The 7,434-nt window shown below is 37.9% G+C and overlaps 1 pseudogene; it reads left to right on the plus strand.

Moving 5' to 3' along the window:
• Positions 1-894: 894 nt before the first annotated feature.
• LOC118020197 lies at positions 895-1,557 on the plus strand (annotated as a pseudogene).
• Positions 1,558-7,434: the final 5,877 nt, after the last annotated feature.

The following is a 7,434-nucleotide window of genomic DNA, read 5'->3' on the forward strand; positions in this document are numbered from 1 at the left end:
TGCTCGGCAGGGAGTCTGCTTCTCCCTCTGACCCTCCTCCCTCTCATGCTCTCTGTCTCTCATTCTCTCTCTCTCAAATAAATAAATAAATAATCTTAAAAAAAAAACTGTCTATACCTTGTCTGAATGTCTAGAGGTTGGCATTGAAGTATGACCTCCTAATTGCTTTCATTGTGTATGGGTAGAAATCCTAACATGTCCTTCTCTGTCCGTGGAGCTGAATTTCTTACCTTCGCTTGAATCCCTAGTGTTGGACCATCCCCTCAGTGTTTGTTCCCTGAGAAAATGAGAGACCAGTTCTGATCCCCAACTAGGTGGCTATAAGCTGTTTTAACTCAGGCTGCTATAACAAAATACCACAGATTGAGTGGTTTAAATAACACATTTATTTTCTCATAGTTCTGGAGCCTAGGAAGTCTGAGATCAGGGTGTCAGCATGGTTGGGTTTTGGTGATACTTCCTCACTTGCAGACAACCACCTTCTTGTTATGTCCCAGCATGACCTTTCTCCTCTTTTTTTTTTTTTTAAAGATTTATTTATTTATTTTAGAGAGAGAGCATGTAGGGTGAGGGGCAGAGGAAGAGGGAGGAGTGGGAGAGAATCTCAAGCAGACACCCCACTGAGCATGGAGCCCAACTCAGGACTCGAACCCATGGCCCTGAGATCATGACCTAAGCTTAAATCAAGAGTCAGAGGCTTAACCAACTGAGCCACACAGGTGGTCCCTTTTCTCTTCTCATAAGGACACTAATCCCATTATGGGGGTCCCAGGACCACATCTAAATCTCATTGTCTCCCAAAGTCCCCACCTCCAAATACCATTGGTTGCCATCCCAGTGCAAAAATTTTTCTTTGCAAAAATGCCTTTAGCTAGCTCTTTTCTGGCTGGAACCATGGAGGGTGCAGAAGAGAAGAAAAAGAAGGTTCCTGCTGAGCCAGAAACCCTTAAGAAGAAGCAAAGGAATTTTGAAGAGTTGAAGATCAAGCGTCTGAGGAAGAAGTTTGCTCAAAAGATGCTTCGAAAGGCAAGGAGGAAGCTTATATATGAAGAAGCTACCTGCGGAACCCAAATTGGCATTCATCGTCAGGATCAGAGGTATCAATGGTGTGAGCCCAAAGGTTGGAAAGGTGTTGCAGCTTCTTTGCCTTCGCCAGATCTTCAATGGCACCTTTGTTAAGCTCAACAAGGCTTCAGTTAACATGCTAAGGATTGTGGAGCCATATGTAGCACGGGGGGACCCAAACCAGAAGTCGGTGAATGAACTGATCTACAAGCGTGCTTATGGCAAAATCAACAAGAAGTAAATTGCCCTGACAGATATAACACGTTGACTGCCTGATCTCTTGGTAAATATGGCATCATCTGCATGGAGGATCTGATTCACGAGATCTATACTGTTGGAAAATGTTTAAAAGAAGCAAACAACTTTTTATGGCCCTTCAAATTATCTTCTCCACGAGGGGGAATGAAGAAAAAGACCACCCATCTTTTAGAAGGTAGAGATGCTGGCAACAGGGAAGACCAGATCAATAGGCTTATTAGAAGGATGAACTAAGGTTCATCCACGATTATTTTTGATTATTTTTGTAATCTGGTCAGTTAATAAATGACTACTCTCAAATGGAAAAAAAAACTGCCTGTAGCTAAAGGTGGGTCTGGAGGCTAAAATTCAGCCTGGGTTCTGCTAATTAAGATCTGCAACCTGGTGCAGGGGAGGAAGGGACACTTTTTTTTTTTTTTTTGTAATTTGCATAAACATGCTCAATGAGTTAACAGAAACTTCATTGCCCTGGCATCTTCTTATCCGATTACTCTTGTTTAATTAATCCAGTGTCCTCTAAATATTCTTGAGAACACAAAGTAAATATTTTCTAATATTTTCTTTTGTTTTTGGCAGAAAAATTAGTTGTGTGATTTTATCCTCTTCTTTCTTAGACATCAGAACATTGCTCTCATCTCTTGCTGTACATTTTTATATAGGTTTGCTGGTGTTTTTTTTTTTTTTCTCCTGATAGTTTAACCTTCAATAAAGAGATCTGTAGCTTTTACTGTTTACTGAGATGCAGCATAGATGCACCTTTTGCTCATCTATGAACGTGGAGGGTGAGGTGATTTGTAGAGAGTTTAGGGAAGTTCCTGGTATGTTTGAGATTCTATTTCTGTTCTCAAGACAGTGAAGAAACTGCTCAAGCAGTTAAGGCTGAGTGTCAGCAAAAGGGTGTGTGTGTGTGTGTGTGTGTGTGTGTGTTGGGAGTGTGGGGAATATAGTGGGGAGGATTTATAATGACATCGGGATTCTGAAAGCAAGAGAGTTAGAGAAACTTTCATTATTCAGATTGGCAAGATTTCCCAAATATTGGCTTCCAGGGATTAAAGGACTCTATCTCAGCCACCACTTCCTAAGTTGGGGCAGCAATGATGGTTTGACATAGGATCTCATTTTTGTCCTACAATGGATGAGGCTATCTAGTTAAAGGTGAGAAACTCCAGGGGCTGCCCCAGGAGACAGGTAGAGTAGCAGGTTTTGGAGCAAAGTTTGTTGGAGTGTATTTGAAAAGCCAGATGGGAAACTAGATGTAGAGAGAATAGATCATAAGCAGGTAATCAATACAGTGCCCTAAGGTATAGGGAATCCAACTACCAGGCTTGGGATTCAAAAAGGAGACTGGGTCAAGATTAAGGACTGGGAGATCAATAGAAATGAAAAATTTTAGATTTTATTTATTTATTTGAGAGAGAGAGTGGGGGGGGAGGGGCAAAGGGAGAGGGAAAGAGAGAGAGAACTCAAACAGACTCCCTGCTGAGCACAGAGCTGGACACGGGGCTCCATCTCACAACCCTGAAATAATGACCTGAGCCGAAATCAAGAGTTAGATGCTCAACTGACTGAGCCACCCAGGTGCCCCAGTAGAAATGAAATTTAAGGAAGCATCACCTGATTGACAGTATTTTACCTGCCGGTGTGCAAGCCCTCAAGAGAAAACAGAGGAACAAATTGGATAGGAAATTTAATTTAAAAGATTATGTTTAAGGGATGCCTGGGTGGCACAGTTGGTTAAGGGTCCAACTCTTGGTTTTGGCTAAGGTCATGATCTCATGATCTTATTACCCCAGTACCATTTCCCCAATATAGCTTACTATCTCTTACCTAGACTATTAAAATAACTTGTTTTTTTCTATTAGGTAATTCCTGTTGTCTCAGTGGGACCACAATATGGCAGAAAAATGGCAAAAGACACTCAGAGGATTCAAAGTTTCACAAATGGCAAAGTATATAGGAACTAATGAAGCCATTATCCAAAGCAAGAGACAACAATGATGCTTCCAGGCTTTTGGAGGGACTTCAGTCTGGAAGCATGCTTGTTTATCTTCTGCTTTGTGGAAACATCTCCATATGCTCCCATATTCCATCTTCTGGTGGTGACCATTGGGTCTTTCCATCAGTTACATCAATTTTCTTTGTGATAATCACATAGTAATACATTCACATGGTACAAAACTTCAAACAATACAACAGAAAAAATTAATTTTTCCTTTTATTTAAGCACTTACTTCCAATCCCCTGAAGCAGCCACCATTACCACCAGTTTCTTGTGTATCCTTTCAGAGATTCAACACATATCTGTTTCTCAGTATCCTGATCTGTAAAATGGAGTTTGGAGTTAGTATTTTTGGGGGGGGCCACAAATGAAAGCATACTCTACACAGGGTTGTGTCTGATGGTGTCTCTTGAAATGTGTGGCTTGCATCCATTGGTTATATAATTGTGTATGTGATACTGGTTTTTGACAGTGTCTGACAATTTAGAATGTAATATAGAATATTAAATTTCTCTGAAAATTTGAACAGTTTTGATTTTAAATCAATATTAGGTTATCTTTCCAGGGCTTGTCTTATATAGACAAAGAAGTTCTGTTTATTTTTTTTTAAGATTTTATTTATTTATATAATAAATATAAAGAGAAAGAGAGAGAGAGAAAGAGAACAAGCAGGGGAAGTGGCAGGCAGAGGGAGAAGCAGACTCCTCGCTGAGCAGGGAGCCCGATGCAGGGCTCAATCTTAGGACCCTGGGATCGTTACTTGAGCCAAAGGCAGACGCTTAACCGACTGAGCCACCCAGGCGCCCCGAAGTTCTGTTTAAAAGGGAGAACCTTATATAATTCCTTAAGTTTTTAACCTGTAAAGTGAGTTCCTCTATTTCTACAGGGCATTGAATATATTCCTTACGTAAGGAATGCAGATCCCATGAACATTTTTATTGCAACAACTGCAGGATTAATCTTTTGGCAAGAGAAAATATAAACCAATGAGAAAATTTCAGATTATTTCTAAAATATACCTAAAGTTTTAATTTAGGCATCTGGATGTTATCCACTTCTAAATGTTTAGATGGTCCTTGAGGTTTATCCTACCTTTATAGTTGTTTCTTGGGTTAGAATTGCAAATAAAATAAGGTTTTGTCACTAATTGAGCCTGTCAGGTAGTATATTCTAATACTTTTGAAATGTTTTGTCCAATTCATCCTACTATTATGGGTGCTTTCATTTAACAGGAAAACAGAAGTTCTGATGGTGGACTTAGGCATCACCAAGTTGCCTTCTGTGAAATGCCAAGTCCATCTTGTCATGCATGATGGAGATTGAGATAACCAATATCTTTTTTTCTTCTATGGTGATAGAATCGTTGTTTGATTTGCATAAATCCTTCTGAGATTGGGCAGCTATCTTTTAGATGCTAATAATGTACAAATCAGTGTGGGCTGTTGGTTTCACAGAGTAAAAGCTTAGGTCGTTACCTTTAGCTTAAAAGTTATCTTATGTGTGAACCTCAGTCTTGACAACTGAGATTCCCTTCAGATGTTGGATTAACTCTAGTAACTTATTAATTTATTTTCCATTTTTGAATGGGGTTTCTGAGTTTGTTTCAATGGCCTACCAAAATCATAAACAACTTGAAGGCATATTTATTAGCATAGATGTTAACTATTAAACCTTTAGCAAGTTGGCATAGTGTGTTAAAGCTATCAGTTCAGCTATCTGAGCAGAATGAACTATGGCATGAAGAAGTTTTAATCACAGATTGTTAGAAAGAATAGCATATGCAGCATAACATAGACCTTTATAAATTCTAAGTTAAGAGCCATCACCAAAAGTATCATATTTTTGTCTGGAGAAACATCAGTAGAGTCAGGACATTGCATGCTTGGATTTTTAATAACTGTTAGTCATGAGATTTACCTTTTTCAGGAAGGGAAAATAAAGCAGCTGGATTTAGATTTGGATAGCATTTGTCAGTTATGAGGGAAGCAGACAAAAAAATTTTTTTAAGTAGTAATTTGGCTGGCCAACAAGAGTTGAATATTGTTTAGAGTGAAAAGACTTCTCCCACAAGAGACCCCTAGGGTGAGAGGTTAACCTAGAACAACATTTGTAGAGGTTTCAATTAAATTAGGTGCCTTTGCAACAACATGTAAATAAGGTGGATAATTCTTAGCTATAGGGCCCAGGGAAATGCTCAGGTAGGTAATGTGCTTATAATGAATTCCTAGTTTTTAAAAAAGTATCCCTAAAGCACAACCACATCTTTAGGTACAGAGTTTAGCATAGTGAGGAATGCTCAAATATTCAGGGGCTATATATTTAAGATGGCAAATGCCTTGTTGGCACCTGTCTCCCAAGAAAGGGTGTCTGGATTATTTGTTATAGTTACTATATCATAGTTATTGAACTAATTAAAATATGGCAAATATATTGAATTATTTTAACATTATTCCTTTTATATGGCAAAAAACCAAATTTTAGTGTTATCAGTGGCTGTCTGGGAGACATCAAAAATAGTTGAAGTAGAAAGGACATCTTGACAGTTTTATTATTTCTAATTTGTAGTTTGAGTTTGGCAAAAGCAGTATCTAAAAGAGTAGTCAGAGGAATTTTCGTTATACTAAGATGTGTGTGTAGGGCATATATGCCTACAGGCAAGAAATAATTAGTCTTGACTTAAAGCAGGAATTCTCAACTTTTTTGAGTCAAAGACCTTTTGTGGCAACTCAGTGAAGTCTCCAGACATTTTCTAACAAGAATATGTTTAAATGCATACATGAAATGCATGGAATTTAAAAGAAAACCAGTTATATTGACCTCTCCTTCTGGAATTTGACAATTGTTTCGTGTGTTGTCTTATGGTATTCTGTGCTTTCCTAAAATAATGTTCTCATGTCTGATAGCATTTGCTTACTCACATAATTATTTAAAAAATATGTAACAGTCTCATGACAAAAAATCCATATGTGCTATTTGTATAATACACATGTGTGTCCCTTATAATATTACATAACATAGACAGAATACCAAAAAAGAGTTAAAAAAAACAAAAGAAAGAACCTCTGAACTACGCTACAACCCAGCAATTGCACTACTGGGTATTTACCCCAAAGATACAAATGTAGTGATCCAAAGGGGCACATGCACCCCAATGTTTATAGCAGCAATGTCCACAATAGCCAAACTATGGAAAGAGCCCAGATGTCTATTGACAGATGAATGGATAAAGAAGATATGGTATATATATATGTGTGTGTGTATATATATACACATATATATGTGTATGTGTGTATATATGTGTGTATATATACACATACGTGTATATATGTGTGTGTATACATATATACATATGTGTATATATACACATATACATGTGTATACATATATATACACATATGTGTATATATATGTATATATACACATATATACATATAGTGGAATATTATGCAGCCGTCAAAAATGAAATCTTTCCATTTGCAACGACATGGATGTAACTAGAGGGTATTTTGCTAAGCGAAATAAGTCAGTCAGAGAAAGACAATTATCATATGACCTCACTAATACGTGGAATTTAAGAAACAAGGCAAAGGATCATAGGGGAAGAGAGGAAAACATGAAACAAGATGAAACCAGAGAGGAAGACAAACCATAAGAGACTCTTAATCATAGGAAACAAACTGAGCGTTGCTGGAGGGATGGGGTAACTGGGTGACGGACATTAAGGAGGGCATGTGATGTAATGAACACTGGGTATTATATAAGACTTATGAATCACAGACCCTCTGAAACCAATAATACATGATATGTTAATTAATTGAATTTAAATTTAAAAAATCTGAAAAAAAAAAAAGAACCACTGCTACTGAGCTAACATACAGGATTTAATTGATAAATAAGACTTACACAAGCCACAGATGTTACTTAGTATCAAGCTTTACTAAAAAATTTCAAGGATACAATCTAGAGGTTCAGAAGAAGCAGAGAGATTTGGGGACACTAAGACACTCCAAGGCTCCCCATGTCTTTTGTTCCCACTTGAAACATGCAGCTCTTCCTCAGAATAGAGAAGGGCCCTAAGTGAGGTTTGTGGGGCTGCTCATGGTTGGTATTTC

The sequence above is a fragment of the Mirounga leonina genome, unplaced genomic scaffold (assembly GCF_011800145.1).
Source record: "Mirounga leonina isolate KUSES-001 unplaced genomic scaffold, KU_Mleo_1.0 Mir_173, whole genome shotgun sequence".
NCBI classification, from domain to species: Eukaryota; Metazoa; Chordata; class Mammalia; order Carnivora; family Phocidae; genus Mirounga; species Mirounga leonina.